This window comes from Tenrec ecaudatus, chromosome Y, assembly GCF_050624435.1.
Source record: "Tenrec ecaudatus isolate mTenEca1 chromosome Y, mTenEca1.hap1, whole genome shotgun sequence".
In the NCBI taxonomy this organism is placed as follows: domain Eukaryota; kingdom Metazoa; phylum Chordata; class Mammalia; order Afrosoricida; family Tenrecidae; genus Tenrec; species Tenrec ecaudatus.
In genome coordinates this window covers 5429706-5448146 of record NC_134549.1, presented here as the reverse complement: position 1 = coordinate 5448146, position 18441 = coordinate 5429706, and positions in this window count along the sequence as shown.

Genomic DNA, 18441 nt, shown 5'->3' with positions numbered 1-18441 from the left:
GATCAGAATAGCAGTGAGGGAGGTGAAAACTACATGAAGAAGTAGAGGAGGGTAAGCATGGGTTGCTAGTTAAAGGTGTTGCATTGGCACCTTTGCTTCTGCTAGTCCGTCATACTCAGTTATGAACGGAATGGAATATGCAGACAGGTACTCTTCTGACCAAGCCCTTGGCACATGTTGATTTGAAACTATTTTCTCTAACCACCTGATTGACAGGGAAACATGATGTGACACTGGAGTATGTTTCCATCCTAAGTGAGAGAAGAGTACATACAGGAAAGAAGGAACGGAGATTTTCTCTGCATGTGAAAATGTTCCTGCATACCAAGGAACCCCTGCCTATATGATACCACAAACTGAGAGTCACCAGAGTCTGTTTCTCCAGAGGCATGGGGATCAAACCTGCTCCAGAGTACGTGACATGGCAACCCAGACTCCAAAGCCAGTAAGTCAGTTAGGCTGGAATTCCACTGAGCCACTCTGAGGATGCTACAGTTTTCCTCCCGGTCACAAATGCTATCAAACCTTACCGAGATCTTCTCTATAAATTTTCTCGCTTCTATCTTCCTTCAGGCTTGACTGCATGGGATTGAGCCACAGGTACTCACTGATCACCTGGTGTTGGAAAAGACTGGTTAGGTATGAACTAAGACTCCTTGCACACAACAGTGGAGAAACTGCACCAACCGTTTGGTACGGTTACCTGTGCAATCCTGTTTGATCCTGGGCAGTTGTGCTCTGAGATCCAAGAAAAGAAGTCAATCCTGGTGTCGTGGTTTCTGTTGCAGTGGGGCACAGGTTCATAGTCCCTGAACCATAAGACTGGGGTGGAGTGAGTGGCACTATAGCCTGTACAGCGGGAAGGCAAGGATGGTTAAAGTGGTGGAGGATGTTTCTCAGTGGTCAACCCTTCATACTATCCATCTATCAGGGTGCCACCTCTCACCAGTGCTGTTAATGTCATACTTCTTAGAGATCTCTCTGTTCCGGAAATAGCGGTTTCTCCCAAATGAGAACATGATCTTGCAGCATTTGTGCACACTAATGAGCTCCTCAACCTGCCAGGTGATGGAGAGGGAGCATGAAAATCGATTTAGAAAGATGTGGCCTTGTGGGCCACCAAGGAGGAGTCCTTCCCCATGCCCTTCCCCGACTAACCTCCACATTGACCAGGTAGCTGAGCATGTCTTTGTCTTTCTCACTGATGATGGTCGATAGCTGAGGGTGATTCATAATCTGATTTTAGTCAAGGAGCCTTGAGGGACAAGGCAGTAAAAGAACTAGACAGGAACAAGAGGTCAGCAGCAAGTGTTTCAAGCATGCAGTCTGCTAGACCTCTTGCCAATACCAGACACATTTCCCCCAACCTAACGTTCATTGATCATATGCCCTCTAGAGTGCAATGGTTCTGTGGGCTATGTTCTCATCCACAGCTATATGTAGGCTGAGGAAGGATGTCTGGGTGGGCTCTTGGCAGAGAGGGATTTCAAATACCTCCATGTGTCTGGGTGTCTGGTGTGTGATGTAAGCAGGGTGGTAATGGGGTGGGACATTGAGTCTGCTGATCTAGTTAAGTCACAGACCTTTCATAAAAGGATTCTCTCTTTGAAACTCCTACAGCATCTCGCCTGCTATCCAAACTCATCCCTCAGGTAATATCTTGAAGGTCTGGGGATGGAGAGAACAGTATCTGCACGGTGAGTTTAGTTTGGAGTAGCCACAAAACTGACAAAGACAACTAGGAAGAAGATGCACATGTGAGGATAACAACTGTCCCCCTTGTAGTTAGACTGATAGCAATAGATGTGTGGCCATGCTTAGACAACCTGTGGGCACTGCATCTGGTCCCTGGAAATGTTGGACATACCCAATCAAAAGGTACTTTGGGGCAAGAGGTACAGCAGCAGCCCCAGGATGAAGGGAACTATAAGGTAGAAATGAATTTTACCGTGGGCACATCTGTCGTGTCCTTTTAGGACGCTACCCTCCTACATGTCCCGAGGTTCAATCCCCACACCCACATCCCCTAAGAGGTCCTCTGGTGCCATCATGAAAAGGATACAGCTTTTGCCCAGAAGCCTGGGATTGCTGGAGGAGGGCACTCCGACGTTCCAGGTAAGTCTTGCAGTTCTGTACCAGGCTTCGCCTCATACGGAAGTATGCCCTGCCGCGTCGGGCATTAAGGTCATTCTTCTCAAACTGAATGGTCTCCAGCGCATCCAGGGAGCCCTGGAGGGGGCTGGTACCCCGCAATGGCAGCCTCTCTGAAGATAGTGGCAGCCAAGGTTAGGCGAGGTGGCAGAGGCGAGTTGGGGAGCGGGTGCGATTGGGGAGGCGGGGTTAGGGGCTGACTACAGAGTAGGTGAGGTTGGGGCCTGCTCGCATTTCTCCTGATGCCCCACCCCCTCCTGCTTCCGCAACAAGCCCTGTGTCTCAAGGTCTACCTCCACAATACTCACACCCTTCTTTAACACTATGGCCTCCTCCTGTTTTTCCACCTGCCTGCTATGTTCCTCCCCTGCCTCACTCTCCTGAAGCAGAAGGTGGGTGGCGGTGACCTTCTCCTCAGCTGCTATGTGCTCTGCCAATGCGGAAGTGCCACAGCTCACAGGGAACTGCTCCCCAGGGTACCCAGGACTTGCCTTTTCCAAAGAGCCAACTGCCACGCCTGCTTCCTCACAACCTATGGCGGCCCAAAGGCCTTCCCCAGATCCTGCTTCCCTCGCCATGGGAAGGTTGTCTGCGCAGAAGCCAAAGCGGTGGAACTCACAACCGAGGACTCTCTGGCAGTTGCAGGGAAGAACCCTGGTCTCCTCCCTCCTTCCAGAAGCGCCTGGTTGCAGAGCAAAGTGCGCCTGCGCAGTGATTTGCAGCCTCATTATGGAATCTTGAGTGAGAAACTATCCTAGTTCCACAAGCATCACGGCCAAAGGCACTAATCCGGAGGTGTCAGGCCAGGGCTGGGTTCCTAAGGCTAACGCTTCTCCCCTGCCCTTCCGCATGCATATCCACCACAGTCACTGCAACACTGGGCCGTGGGGTGCAGAGGGCGCTGTCTCGAGGGCCGCAGCAGAATCTTTGCCCCTGTGGAGGAAAGAGGCGAGTGCCTAGCTCATTTGGCACTGCCCGTTGCAGTCTACACTTTCCATGGAAGCACGTGCTGTGCCCCCTCCTGTGTTCATTTCTCAGGACAAGGTACTTTGGGGCACCTCCGGTGTACACCAACTTATCACTGGCCTAGATTCCACTTGCCCTGAATGATGCCCACATTTGTACCTTTCAGATTTGAGGCAACACAAAGCCTCCTTTTCTGTCCGGTGTGCAAGAGAAGTCTCTCCATCCCTTCCCTGAAGCTCCCTGGACAACTGGGAAGCCACCCAGGCCAACCTGGAGGTCCTCTTCCCATCATTTCAGCTGCTTCAGGCTAACAAAGGCTGAGTGTAAAGGGTAATTGGGGACGGGCTCAGGCCCTAGAAGACAAGGTCTATGCGTTTCTGAGTCTACAACAATTAGCCACGGGTTCTAAGGTCAGGTCAACGCACAGGGTGTCATACTCCTTTTTCTCCCTTGACTGGGTGCCATCTCTGGGTGTGCTTGGGATTCATAGGTGTGCTGAATAATGTAGGGTGTTGCCTCATTCACTTTCTGCTGGGCAGCAAATGTATCTTCTGGTTCTTCCATAAGACAGGCAACTTTGGAGGTCTACAGGATCCTGCTGAATGTCGGTTGTCTCAAATGTGGGTGTCTCTAGGTACACAGAATGTGGTTGCACGGAATCCAACAAGCCTTTTCTGTCCAGCCATGCTCTTTGACCCTGTCTATGGGACGGAGATGTAGGTAAAGAGACAGCAGATGATCGTGCCTCACTGGTGAGTTTATGTTCAAGAGCTAAGGAGGGCGTTTCTCCAGCCAATGGTCCTCCTACATAAAAGAGAAAAGAAACACACCCACAGTTTACAACTGAAGGAGACCAACGGGTGTAAGGCAGTACCACAACTGCATTGGGTTTGAAAGGCACATTGTGGGTACACAGGCCTCTCTGACACCTTTCCAGGGGCAAATGCCCCACTTTGATTTGCTTAGCAGACCATCCTGGTGATTACGTCCCCAATCCAGCAACCCCGGGAATGAAACATATAAAGCCCTAGAAGGGATTTACACAAATGAAACAGAGAGGGTGACACGTACTTGTGTTTCTGCCGCAGGTCCACCCCTTTATTCAGAATAAATTTGTCTAAACATTTCACTACACTTTTTGGCAATTTTAATTTAATTTACCTGTGTAAAATATACATCTCTATATAAATATGCATGTATACATATCTATATGCATATTTCTGTGGTCAAGTTGTAAGACACTACATACTTCACAAATTCCCTCCGTTTTACTTTTCCGCTTTTTATTAACCACTTAGGCCAATATTTCTTACCAAGGATTAGGGATTCTGCCACAGTGTGTTGATATTTTTCTTTCCCTAAGGGGTATTATTGGTTGTTTGGAGAAGGGTACAGAGGCAGCATGAACAAATAATACACTAGATTTCTTTGTGTGTAACAGGCCATTGTATCATATTATAGCCTAATTAAAGGTTTTGCTAAATGCTACTGAGCCAGTTCTGACTCAGAACAAACTTATGTACAACAGATCAAATATGACCTGTGCCTGTACAGGCTCTCATTCAACTTATCAACCAGAGCGTGGCACAGGTGATGGACTAGGCTGCTACCCAGCGTGCAGGGGGTTCTAGACCACCCCCACACCAAACTCAACTCTAACTCACGGTGACCCCAGAGCACACAGCAGAACCCTCCCTGTGGGCTTCCCACACCAAAGGCACCTTAGGGTTGCCAAAGTGGGTGAGTCCAGCCTTGGTGTGGGCTGGCACAGGAACATTTGAGGGTGGGAGTGAGCTGCTAAAGCAGGTATCAACACTTTATCTAAAACAGTGTTTCTCATTCTGTGGGTCACTACCCCTTTAGGGTTGGAATGATCCTTACACAGGGGTCACCTAGGATGATCGGAAAAAAACATAAATATTTCATAATATATACTGACATAATTTGTGTTGAATAACAATGCTTTAATTATCTCTAATTATATTTGATTTGTAACAATTACAGGACATCCTGCATATCAGATATTTACATGATGATTCATAACAGTAATAACAAATGAAATGATGAAGTAGCAATAATATAATATTATGGTTAGGGTCACCACTTTAGGAGGGTCAAGGCCTGAGGAAGTTTGAGAACTGCTGTCCTAGAGAGTGGGCATTAATAGAAATGTCCTTAAGGGCCCGGGGGTGCTGAATACTATATATCTCCAAAAAGGGGGCAGTAGGCTAAGCAACTGTGAGAACACCTGCAATGGCTAGAAGGGGAGCCTCAGTCTGTTCACCCAATCCTCAGGCAGCCAAGGAGAAACCTGTGCCTCTCTGAGGGATGCAGAGTCACCCCAGGGTGGAGTCCCAGACAGAATGTGGCTCTCCTTTCCTCTTGCTTTTGAATGATTATAGGATAAAATCCCTCTTTTACTGTTGTGTTTCCTGTGATCAATTCGCCAGCGGCATTATTTTGGTATCAAGGCCCAGTGCCCTGAGTGTGACAAACCACCCTCCATTTCACGTGTCCTACTGGCTTGTTTGCCCACATTGTCCTGCCTGCAGTATTACTTTCACTGTGATGACAGTGTGTGTTTGTGTGCGTGTGTGTGTGTATGTGTGTGTGACAGAGAGAGAAAGAGAGAGTGTGTGTGTGTTCAGCAAAACTACAAGGCAATACACGACTCCGCCCACCCCACTCCCAGGTCCTGTGAAGGGGATGGAGACCCCACCAAGTGACACTGTCAGAGGGCTGACAGCAACTGTGTGTCTACCCAATCTGTGGGCCGTGTTTCAGCTGAAATGTATAGCTTTATAAAAATCCCCATGCCATTGTTTACCACAACACACATTGATTCACAGAGCAGCATGCTTGTGCCCACATTCCTCCCACAGGGTTGTATGACTTCACCGGTCTGTGCAAGTTCACTCATTGAACCTCCTCATGTGCTCTGGTAAGCGCTGTCATCCTAACCGGGTTGGAGTGATGCTTTCAATCACAGTGTATCATCAGCACATCACTTCCACTCAGCAAGAGTGAGGATTTTTAATACAATGTCTCTCTGAACCAGCTAGGACCACCCACTGTTGGCTTCTTTGTCACCAGTGATTTTGTCACATGCTACCGTGCTTCAGTCCCAACACTGTGGCGAGTTGATTTCTCAAAAAACATGAATGATATCTTTGAGAACAAAATCGTCATTAATGGGAAAGCAGAAGAAAAATCAAAAGGGCTTCCTAGGAGTTATTCAAAATGTTGTACCTACAAATGAAATCAAAGGGAGCCTTGGCGTTGTGGTGTTTCCATGTGGGACTGCTAACCACAAGGTCAGGGGTTCAAAACCACAGCACCTCTATGAGAGAAAGACGAGGCTTTGTGCTTATGGAATGTGTGTTCCTTTTCTTGTTAGGTGCCAAGTTGGTTCCAAAGCATAGCAACCTCTGCATGACGTAAGGAAACCAGCCCGGTCCTGTGCTACCTCACATTGGTTCTTAAGCCAGAGCACACTGCTGCGGCGTACGTGTCTGTACATGTCCCTGAGGGCCTTCCTCAGTGTCGCTGCCCCTCCATTCTAACAGGAATGATGTCCTTCTTCAGGGCCAGGAAACTCCTCACAGTCTGGTCAATGTGAGTGAGACTTAGTTTCACCACCCTCATCTCTGAGGAGCATTCAGGCTGTGGTTCTTCCAGGATGACTGTTGGCTCTCCTGGACATCAACGGTGCTTGCAGCACTCTGATCTGTCACCACCACCTGATGCACCGGTTCTCCTTTGCTCATCCTGACTCAGAAAGAATCATCACATGATGTGATGGAGGAGGCCATCGCCAGGGTGAGCCGCTCTGCATCCTGACAGTCCTGTGAGGCCATGGAGGTAGTTCTACCCCATTGGACAGGTTCACAGACCGCATGACCAATGTGGCATGAATTAGAAGAGCTTTGATACTCCACACACAGAGACCACACAGTGCCCTGTCATGAGTGGTGACATAGCTCTGACCGGTGGCAGCTGGTCATAGGACTGTGGAGCTGGTGCTCATGTTGCCCAGCAGTCCTTTGGAAAAAGTGTTTCCACGAGTTCTTTCTATTTCTCTCTCTCTCTCTCTCTCTCTCTCTCTCTCTCTCTCTCTCTCTCTCTCTCTCTTTCTCTCTCTCTTTCTCTTTAGCATTTACGCTCCAGATGAGAAGCCAGTAGCTGCACCAATGAATGGCTGCACAAGCTTTTAGTTTTTATTGAGATTTATTCAGGTGAAGGCAAAAATTACAAGGAATTCTGATATTAGCCTTTTCTTGTTTCTTGTGATCTTGGTTACCAAGATAATTACTGCATGGGCTTGTCATCTGATGAGATATTGGAAAAGAGAACACTTTATGTCACTACAAGGGAGAAATTCTGCTTGCCAAAGTTCCACAAAATATTGTTTTAAAAATCTTTGAGTAAAAGAATTGACTGGGGTGGGGTGTGGGAATGAGACTGATGTTCACAAATACCAGACTTCAGAGGAATGGTAGTCTTAACTATCAGTTCATAAGATCTGAAAAAATACAAAAGCAGAAAAACCAAAATCCTTCTAACCTGATCAGTGGAGACATTAGAAAAACATAATAGAGAATGAAGTTCTCAAGGATCTGTGAACATGGCAGCAGCAGTCAGGAGATCAAATAATATTGCATTGAGTAGATTTATCCAGTGCTGCCAAGATCATCATAAAGTGTCCAAGATTAAGATTGTTCCTTTGAGGACATATGTTATCCGACCCAATCAGGATATTTTAAGCAGGTCATAGCCACTCTACACTACCAATTTCTAGAGTTTCTTGTGACATCAGCTTGTACCTTTCTTTTTTTCAAGTGACATAGCAGCATATTGTGCTAATGAATGAAATCAAACCCATGACCCTCTGGTGGCAAAAGTGGGCGTCCCCTCCACAAAACAGAAAGAATTTCCACACTGTCCGATACCACTATTATGGATTGGATTAGTCTCCATGCCAGCAAGTTTAATTGTACACAAAATATATGGAGATGCTCAATATTTTAGTTCCACTGTTTTAAGAGATTCTATTCATTGAAGGACAATATGAGGAATCCTGGATATCTCTATCCCAATTAACATTTTTCTTTATATTATACAATTTGAAATCTTTATTCATAGGGGTTTGGACTTTCATTCCCTTTTAACTAATGATGTTGAAATCTTGTCACACGATCTTGAGAATATTATTTTACAAATAAAACATATATAATTCACAGAATAAAATGAAAGACTAAGCAGAAACAAATTATAGTGGGATATGCAATTTTTTAAAATGTTTCTCATTTGAAAGGTCAATATAACAAAAGGGGAAATATTTTAAGAGAATGTACATATCAAAATAAGGAAAAATGATGACAGCAGATAGAACAGCATTAAAAGTCACCTGTCACATGACTATGAGAATGCATTAAAATAAAATTGAAACATTCAATGGAATGGTATCATTTTTTAAATCACACATGTTCTCCTATTTGAAAAAATCCTCAATGTGAAGGCCAAGGAGTTCATTTTGACTTCTCATAAATTAATAAAATATAATAAAGTACCATGTATGTTTCAGAGGCTGCATAATCAACAAACACTAGTGGAAAGGTTTGACACTCTCCACAAACTCATCAGCAGACAAGCTGCTGTCACGAGGGTACACAGCCCCCACCAAAAACCAATGAAAGAAAAACTAACAAAAACACGAAAAGTATGTATCAATACCCCTCAGGAATATACCGAAAAAATATCTGAATAGATTCAGTAGTATATTAAAATAATTATGAAAAATAGACTATTTAAACACATTCAAAATTGTAGGGGTGGCCTATGAATTAAAATTGACCACGGTAATAGACAATATTAGTAAGAAACAAGCTACGAATTGCAGGTTCTTCTTTGTACATCCAGAAAGTGGTTGCGTTACATTCCACTCACTACTTGAAAGGATAAAGTGGGAACAAGGTACTTATAAAACAGAACCTCTTCAGAACCTTCCTTCTTTGAAACCCACCCACACACAGCCTTCCTTCTTTGCTCACGGGTCCTTGTGAGTCAGGTTGAATCTTCCTTGGTAAGAATGAAGAGCCTTCCTGGCTGTGTGCTGTTCGACGTAGTTTGACGGTCTGTCTTGTTCACATCGAAAGTGCCGAGTATCCTAGAAGAGATGAGTTCCAGAAATCCATGGGACCACTCAATCACATCACATAAAAAGCAATTAAACTTACTTTGCAATGTTATCTTTTCATTTGGTTTCAAAGACTGTGAATACCTGCCACTCTGCTAGAGAATTAAGAGTTACTGTCTTGGAGAGACACTTAATGATATTTTGAATGCATGTTTATGTATATGTGTGTGAGTGTGTATGTGGGGGTTTTGTTAGCTATCAATTTCCATGACATGTGAGCTCTTATTAATTTTGATTCTCTAGGCTTTAGTACTGTCTTTTAACAATCTGTGTTAACAATGAGTGCTGGTTGTTGATAGCCAAATATGCTGCCTAGAAAAATTCCCATGATCAGAATAGCAGTGAGGGAGGTGACACTACATGAAGAAGTAGAGGAGGGTAAGCATGGGTTGCTAGTTAAAGGTGTTGCATTGGCACCTTTGCTTCTGCTAGTCCGTCATACTCAGTTATGAACGGAATGGAATATGCAGACAGGTACTCTTCTGACCAAGCCCTTGGCACATGTTGATTTGAAACTATTTTCTCTGACCACCTGATTGACAGGGAAACATGATGTGACACTGGAGAATGTTTCCATCCTAAGTGAGAGAAGAGTACATACAGGAAGGAAGGAAAGGACTCTTTCTCTGCATGTGAAAATGTTCCTGCATTCCAAGGAACCCCTTACTATATGATACCACAAACTGAGAGTCACCAGAGTCTGTTTCTCCAGAGGCATGAGGATTAAACCTGCTCCAGAGTACTTGACATGGCAACCCAGACTCCAAAGCCAGTAAGTCAGTTAGGCTGGTATTCCACTGAGCCACTCTGAGGACACTACAGTTTTCCTCCCGGTCACAGATACTATCAAACCTTACCGAGATCTTCTCTATAAACTTTCTCCCTCCTATCTTCCTTCAGGCTTGACTGCATAGGATTGAGCCACAGGTCCTCACTGATCACCTGGTGTAGGAAAAGACTGCTTAGGTATGAACTAAGACTCCTTGCACCCAACAGTGGAGAAACCGCATCAACCGTTCGGTACGGTTACCTGTGCAATCCTGTTTGATCCTGGGCAGTTGTGCTCTGAGATCCAAGAAAAGAAGTCAATCCTGGTGTCGTGGTTTCTGTTGCAGTGGGGCACGGGTTCATAGTCCCTGAACCACAAGACTGGGGTGGAGTGCGTGGCACTATAGCCTATACAGCGGGAAGGCAAGGATGGTTAAAGTGGTGGAGGATGTTTCTCAGTGGTCAACCCTTCATACTATCCATCTATCAGGGTGCCACCTCTCACCAGTGCTGTTAAGGTCATACTTCTTAGTGATCTCTCTGTTCCGGAAATAGCGCTTTCTCCCAAATGAGAACATGATCTTGCAGCATTTGTGCACACTAATGAGCTCCTCAACCTGCCAGGTGATGGAGAGGGAGCATGAAAATCGATTTAGAAAGATGTGGCCTTGTGGGCCACCAAGGAGGAGTCCTTCCCCATGCCCTTCCCCGACTCACCTCCACATTGACCAGGTAGCTGAGCATGTCTTTGTCTTTCTCACTGATGATGGTCGATAGCTGAGGGTGATTCATAATCTGATTTTAGTCAAGGAGCCTTGAGGGACAAGCCAGTAAAAGAACTAGACAGGAGCAAGAGGTCTGCAGCAAGTGTTTCAAGCATGCAGTCTGCTAGACCTCTTGCCAATACCAGACACATTTCCCCCAACCTAACGTTCATTCATTATATGCCCTCTAGAGTGCAATGGTTCTGTGGGCTATGTTCTCATCCACATCTATATGTAGGCTGAGGAAGGTTGTCTGTGTGCGCTCTTGGCAGGAGAGGGATTTCAAATACCTCCATGTGTCTGGGTGTCTGGTGTGTGAGGTAAGGTGGGTGGTATTGGGGTGGGACATTGAGTCCGCTGATCTAGTTGAGTCACAGCCAGTTCATAAAAGGTTTCTCTCTTTGAAACTCCTACAACATCTCGCCTGCTATCCAAACTCATCCCTCAGGTTATATCTTGAAGGTCTGGGGATGGAGAGAACAGTATCTGCATGGTGAGTTTGGTTTGGAGTAGCCACAAAACTGACAAAAGACAAGTAGGAAGAGGATGCACATGTGATGATAACAACTGTCCCCCTTGTAGTTAGACTGATAGCAATAGATGTGTGGCCATGCTTAGACAACCTGTGGGCACTGCATCTGGTCCCTGGAAAATTTGGACATACCCAATCAAAAGGTACTTTGGGTCAAGAGGTACAGCAGTAGTCCCAGGATGAAGGGAACTATAAGGTAGAAATGAATTTTACCGTGGGCACCTCTGTCGTTTCCTTTTAGCATGCTACCCTCCTACATGTCTCGAGGTTCAATCTCCACACCCACATTCCCTAAGAGGTCCTCTGATGCCATCATGAAAGGATACAGCTTTTGCCCAGAAGCCTGGGATTGCTTGGAGGAGGGCACTCCGACGTTCCAGGTAAGTCTTGCAGTTCCGTACCAGGCTCCGCCTCATAAAGAAGTATGCCCTGCCACGTCGGGCATTAAGGTCATTCAACTCAAACTGAATGGTCTCCAGCGCATCCAGGGAGCCCTGGAGGCGGCTGGTAACCGGCAATGGCGGCCTCTCTGAGGATAGTGGCAGCCGAGGTGCAGGCGAGGTGGCAGAGGCGAGTTGGGGAGCGGTTGCGATGGGGGAGGCGGGGGCAGGGGCTGACTGCAGAGTAGGTGAGGTTGGGGCCTGCTCGCATTTCTCCTGATGCCCCACCCCCTCCTGCTTCTGCAACAAGCCCTGTGTCTCAAGGTCTACCTCCACAATACTCACACCCTTCTTTAACACTATGGCCTCCTCCTGTTTTTCCACCTGCCTGCTATGTTCCACCCTTGCCTCACTCTCCTGAAGCAGAAGGTGGGTGGCGGTGACCTTCTCCTCAGCTGCTGCATGCTCTGCCAATGCGGAAGTGCCACAGCTCACAGGGAACTGCTCCCCAGGGTTCCCCGGACTTGCCTTTTCCAAAGAGCCAACTGCCACGCCTGCTTCCTCACAACCTATGGTGGCCAAAAGGCCTTCCCCAGATCCTGCTACCCTAGCCATGGGAAGGTTGTCTGCGCAGATGCCAAAGCGGTGGTGGAACTCACAACCGAGGCCTCACTGGCAGTTGCAGGGAAGAACCCTGGTCTCCTCCCTCCTTCCAGAAGCTCCTGGTTGCAGAGCAAAGTGCGCCTGCGCAGTGATTTGCAGCCTCATTATGGAATCTTGAGTGAGAAACTATCCTAGTTCCACAAAAATCAGGGCCAAAGGCACTAATCCGGATGGCCTCAGGCCGGGGCTAGATTCCTAAGTCTAACCCTTCCTCCCTGCCCTTATGCATGCATATCCACCACAGTCACTGCAACACTGGGCCGTGGGATGCAGAGGGCACTGTTACCAGGGTCACAGCAGAATCTTTGCCCCTGTAGAGGAAAGAGGCGAGTGCCTAGCTCATTTGGCACTGCCCGTTGCAATCTACACTTTCCATGGAAGCACGTGCTGTGCCCCCTCCTGTGTTCATTTCTCAGGACAAGGTACTTTGGGGCACCTCTGGTGTACACCAACTTATCACTGGCCTAGATTCCACTTGCCCTGAAAGATGCCTAAATTTGTACCTTTCAGATTTGAAGCAACACAAAGCCTCCTTTTCTGTCCCGTGTCCAAGAGAAGTCTCTCCTCCGTTCCCTGAAGCTCCCTGGACAACTGGGAAGCCACCCAGGCCTACCTCGAGGTCCTCTTCCCATCATTTCAGCTGCTTCAGGCTAACAAAGGCTGAGTGTAAAGGGTATTTGGGGACGGGCTCAGGCCGTAGAAGACCAGGTATATGCGTTTCTGAGTCTACAACAATTAGCCACGGGTTCTAAGGTCAGGTCAACGCACAGGGTGTCATACTCACTCCTTTTTCCCCCTTGACTGGGTGCCATCTCTGGGTGTGCTTGGGATTCTTAGGTGTGCTAAATAATCTAGGGTGTTGCTTCATTCACTTTCTGCTGGGCAGCAAATGTATCTTTCTGGTTCTTCCATAAGACAGGCAACCTTGGAGGTCTACAGGATCCTGCTGAATGTCGGTAGTCTCAAATGTGGGTGTCTCTAGGTACACAGAATGTGGTTGCATGGAATCCAACAAGCCTTTACTGTCCAGCCATGCTCTTTGACCCTGTCTATGTGACTTAGGTATAGGTAAAGAGACAGCAGATGATCGTGCCTCACTGGTGAGTTTATGTGCAAGAGCTAAGGAGGGCGTTTCTCCAGCCAATGGTCCTCCTACATAAAAGAGAAAAGCAACACACCCACAGTTTACAACTGAAGGAGACCAATGGGTGTAAGGCAGTACCACAACTGCATCGGGTTTTGAAAGGCACATTGTGGGCACACAGGCCTCTCTGACACCTTTCCAGGGGCAAATGCCCCACTTTGATTTGCTTAGCAGGCCATCCTGGTGATTACGTCCCCAATCCAGCAACCCCGGGAATGAAACATGTAAAGCCCTAGTAGGGAATTACACAAATGAAACCGAGAGCGTGACATGTACTTGTGTTTCTGCCGCAGGTCCACCCCTTTATTCAGAATAAATTTGTCTAAACATTTCATTACACTTTTGGGCAATTTTAATTTAATTTACCTGTGTAAAATTTACATCTCTATATAAATATGCCTGTATACATATCTATATGCATATTTCTGTGGTCAACTTGTAAGACACTAAATACTTCACAAATTCCCTCAGTTTTTCTTTTCTGCTGTTTATTAACCACTTAGGCCAATATTTCTTACCAAGGATTAGGGATTCTGCCACAGTGTGTTGATATTTTTCTTTCCCTAAGGGGTATTATTGGTTGTTTGGAGAAGGGTACAGAGGCAGCATGAACAAATAATACACTAGATTTCTTTGTATGTAACAGGCCATTGTATCATATTATAGCGTAATCAAAGGTTTTGCTATGTGCTACTGAGCCAGTTCTGACTCAGAACAAACTTATGTACAACAGATCAAACATGACCTGTGCTTGTACAGGCTCTCATTCAACAAATCGACCAGAGCGTGGCACAGGTGATGGACTAGGCTGCTACCCAGCGTGCAGGGGGTTCTAGACCACCCCCACACCAAACTCAACTCTAACTCACGGTGACCCCAGAGCACACAGCAGAACCCTCCCTGTGGGCTTCCCACACCAAAGGCTCCTTAGGGTTGCCAAGGTGGGTGAGTCCCGTCTTGGTATGGGCTGGCACGGGAACATTTGAGGGTGGGAGTGAGCTGCTAAAGCAGGTATCAACACTTTATCTTAAACAGTGTTTCTCATCCTGTGGGTCAATACCCCTTTACGGGTGGAATGACCCTTACACAGGGGTCACCTAGGACGATCGGAAAAAACATAAATATTTCGCAATATATAATGACATATTTTGTGTTGAATAACAATACTTTCATTATGTCTAATTATATTCAATTTGTAACAATTACAGGACATCCTGCATATCAGATATTTACATGATGATTCATAACAGTAATAACAAATGACAATGATGAAGTAGCAATAATAGAATATTATGGTTAGGGTCACCACCATAGGAGGGTGAAGGCTTGAGGAAGTTGAGAAATGCTGTCCTAGAGAGTGGGCATTAATAGAAATGTCCTTAAGGGCCCGGGGGTGCTGAATACTATATGTCTCCAAAAAGGGGGCAGTAGGCTAAGCAACTGTGAGAACACCTGCAATGGCTAGAAGGGGAGCCTCAGGCTGTTCACCCAATCCCCAGGCAGCCAAGGACAAACCTGTGCCTCTCTGAGGGATGCAGAGTCACACCAGGAAGGAGTCCCAGACAGAATGTGGCTCAACTTTCCTCTTGCTTTTGAATGATTGTACGATAAAATCCCTCTTTTACTGTTGTGTTTCCTGTGATCAATTCGCCAGCGGCATTATTTTGGTATCAAGGCCCAGTGCCCTGAGTGTGACAAACCACCCTCCATTTCACGTGTCCTACTGGCTTGTTTGCCCACATTGTCCTGCCAGCAGGCTAACTTTCACTGTGATGACAGTGTGTGTGTGTGTGTGTGTGTGTGTGTGTGTGTGTGTGTGTGTGACACAGAGAGAGAGAGAGAGATAGAATGAGAGAGAGAGAGAGTGAGAGAGAGAGTGTGTGTGTTCAGCAACACTACAAGGCATAACAAGACTCCGCCCACCCACTCCCAGGTCCTGTGAAGGGGATGGACACCCCACCAAGTGACACTGTCAGAGGGCTGACAGCTACTGTGTGTCTATCCAATCTGTGGGCCGTGTTTCAGCTGAAATGTATGGCTTTATAAAAATCCCCATGCCATGTTTACCACAACACACATTGATTCACAGGGCCAGCATGCATGTGCCCACATTCCTCCCACTGGGTTGTGTGACATCACCAGTCTGTGCAAGTTCACTCATTGAAGCTCCTCCTGTGCTCAAGTCATACCTGTCATCCATACTGGGTTGGAGTGATGCTTTCAATCACAGTGTATCATCAGTACGTGACTGCCACTCAGCTAGAGTGAGGATTTTAAATACATTGTCTCTCTGAACGAGCTAGTACCACCCACTGTTGGCTTCTTTGTCTCCAGTGATTTTGTCACATGCTTCGTGCTTCAGTCCCAACACAGTGGCGAGTGGATTTCTCAAACAACATGAATAGTTGGATTAGTTGGATTAGTCTCCATGCCAGCAAGTTTAATTGTACACAAAATATATGGAGATGCTCAATATTTTAGTTCCACTGTTTTAAGAAATCCTATTCATTGAAAGGCAATATGAGGAATCCTGGATGTCTCCATCCCGACTAACATTTTTCTTTATATTATACACTGTGTTGTCTTATTTCAAAGGGATGTGTTCTTTCATTCTCTTTTAACTGATGATGTTGAAATCTTGTCACTCTTTCTTGAGAATATTGTTTTATGAATAAAATATATATTATTCACAGAATAATATGAAAGACTAAACAGAAACAAATTACCGAGGAATATGCAATTTTTTTAAAGTTGTTCACTTCAAAGGCCAATATATAATAAAGGAGGAAATATTTTAAGAGTATGTAGATATGAAAATAAGGAATAATGATGACAGCAGAAGAACAGCATTAAAAGTCACCAGTCACATTATTGTGAGAATGCATTAAGATAAAATTGAAACATTCAATGGAATGGTATCATTCTTTAAAACACACATGTTCTCCTATTGGAAAAAATCCTCAATGTGAAGGCCAAGGAGTTCATTTTGACTTCTCATAAATTAATAAGATATAATAAAGTACCATGTATGTTTCAGAGGCTGCATAATCAACAAACACTCGTAGAAAAGAGTTGACAGTCTCCACAAACTCATCAGCAGACAAGCTGCTGTCACGAGGGTACACAGCCCCCACCAAAAACCAATGAAAGAAAAACTAACAAAAACACGAAAAGTATGTATCAATACCCCTCAGGAATATACCGAAAAAATATCTGAATAGATTCAGTAGTATATTAAAATAATTATGAAAAATAGACTATTTAAATACATTCAAAATTGTAGGGATGGCCTATGAGTTAAAATTGACCATGGTAATAGACAATATTATTAAGAAACAAGCTATGGATTGCAGGTTCTTCTTTGTACATCAAGAAAGTGGTTGTGTTCCATTCCACTCAATACTTGAAAGGATAAACTGGGAACAAGGTACTTATAAAACAGAACCTCTTCAGAACCTTCCTTCTTTGAAACCCACCCACACACAGCCTTCCTTCTTTGCTCACAGGTCCTTGGGAGTCAGATTGAATCTTCCTTGGTAAGTATGAAAAACCTTCCTGGCTGAGTGCTGTTCGACATAATTTGACGTTCTGTCTTGTTCACATCGAAAGTGCTGAGAATCCTAGAAGAGATGGGTTCCAGAAGCCCATGACCACTCAAACACAGCAAATAAAAAGCAATTAAACTTACTTTGAAATGTTATCTTTTCGTTTGCTTTCAAAGACTGTGAATACCAGCCACTCTGCTAGAGAATTAAGAGTTACTGTCTTGGAGAGACACTTAATGATATTTTGAATGCATGTTTATGTACATGTGTGTGAGTGTGTATGTGGGGGGTTTGTTAGCTATCAATTTCCATGACATGTGAGCTCTTATTAATTTTGATTCTCTAGGCTTTAGTACTGTCTTTTAACAATCTGTGTTAACAATGAGTGCTGGTTGTTGATAGCCAAATATGCTGCCTAGAAAAATTCCCATGATCAGAATAGCAGTGAGGGAGGTGAAAACTACATGAAGAAGTAGAGGAGGGTAAGCATGGGTTGCTAGTTAAAGGTGTTGCATTGGCACCTTTGCTTCTGCTAGTCCGTCATACTCAGTTATGAACGGAATGGAATATGCAGACAGGTACTCTACTGACCAAGCCCTTGGCACATGTTGATTTGAAACTATTTTCTCTGACCACCTGATTGACAGGGAAACATGATGTGACACTGGAGTATGTTTCCATCCTAAGTGAGAGAAGAGTACATACAGGAAAGAAGGAAAGGAGATTTTCTCTGCATGTGAAAATGTTCCTGCATACCAAGGAACCCCCGCCTATATGATACCACAAACTGAGAGTCACCAGAGTCTGTTTCTCCAGAGGCCTGGGGATCAAACCTGCTCCAGAGTACTTGACATGGCAACCCAGACTCCAGCGCCAGTAAGTCAGTTAGGCTGGTATCCACTGAGCCACTCTGAAGACGCTACAGTTTTCCTCCCGGTCACAAATGCTATCAAAACTTACCGAGATCTTCTCTATAAACTTTCTCCGTCCTATCTTCCTTCAGGCTTGACTGCATGGGATTGAGCCACAGGTCCTCACTGATCTCCTCGTGTAGGAAAAGACTGGTTAGGTATGAACTAAGACTCCTTGCACACAACAGTGTAGAAACTCCACCAACCATTGGGTACGGTTACCTGTGCAATCCTGTTTGATCCTGGGCAGTTGTGCTCTGAGATCCAAGAAAAGAAGTCATTCCTGGTGTTGGTTTCTGTTGCAGTGGGGCACAGGTTCATAGTCCCTGAACAACAAGACTGGGGTGGAGTGAGTGGCACTATAGCCTGTACAGCGGGAAGGCAAGGATGGTTAAAGTGGTGGAGGATGTTTCTCAGTGGT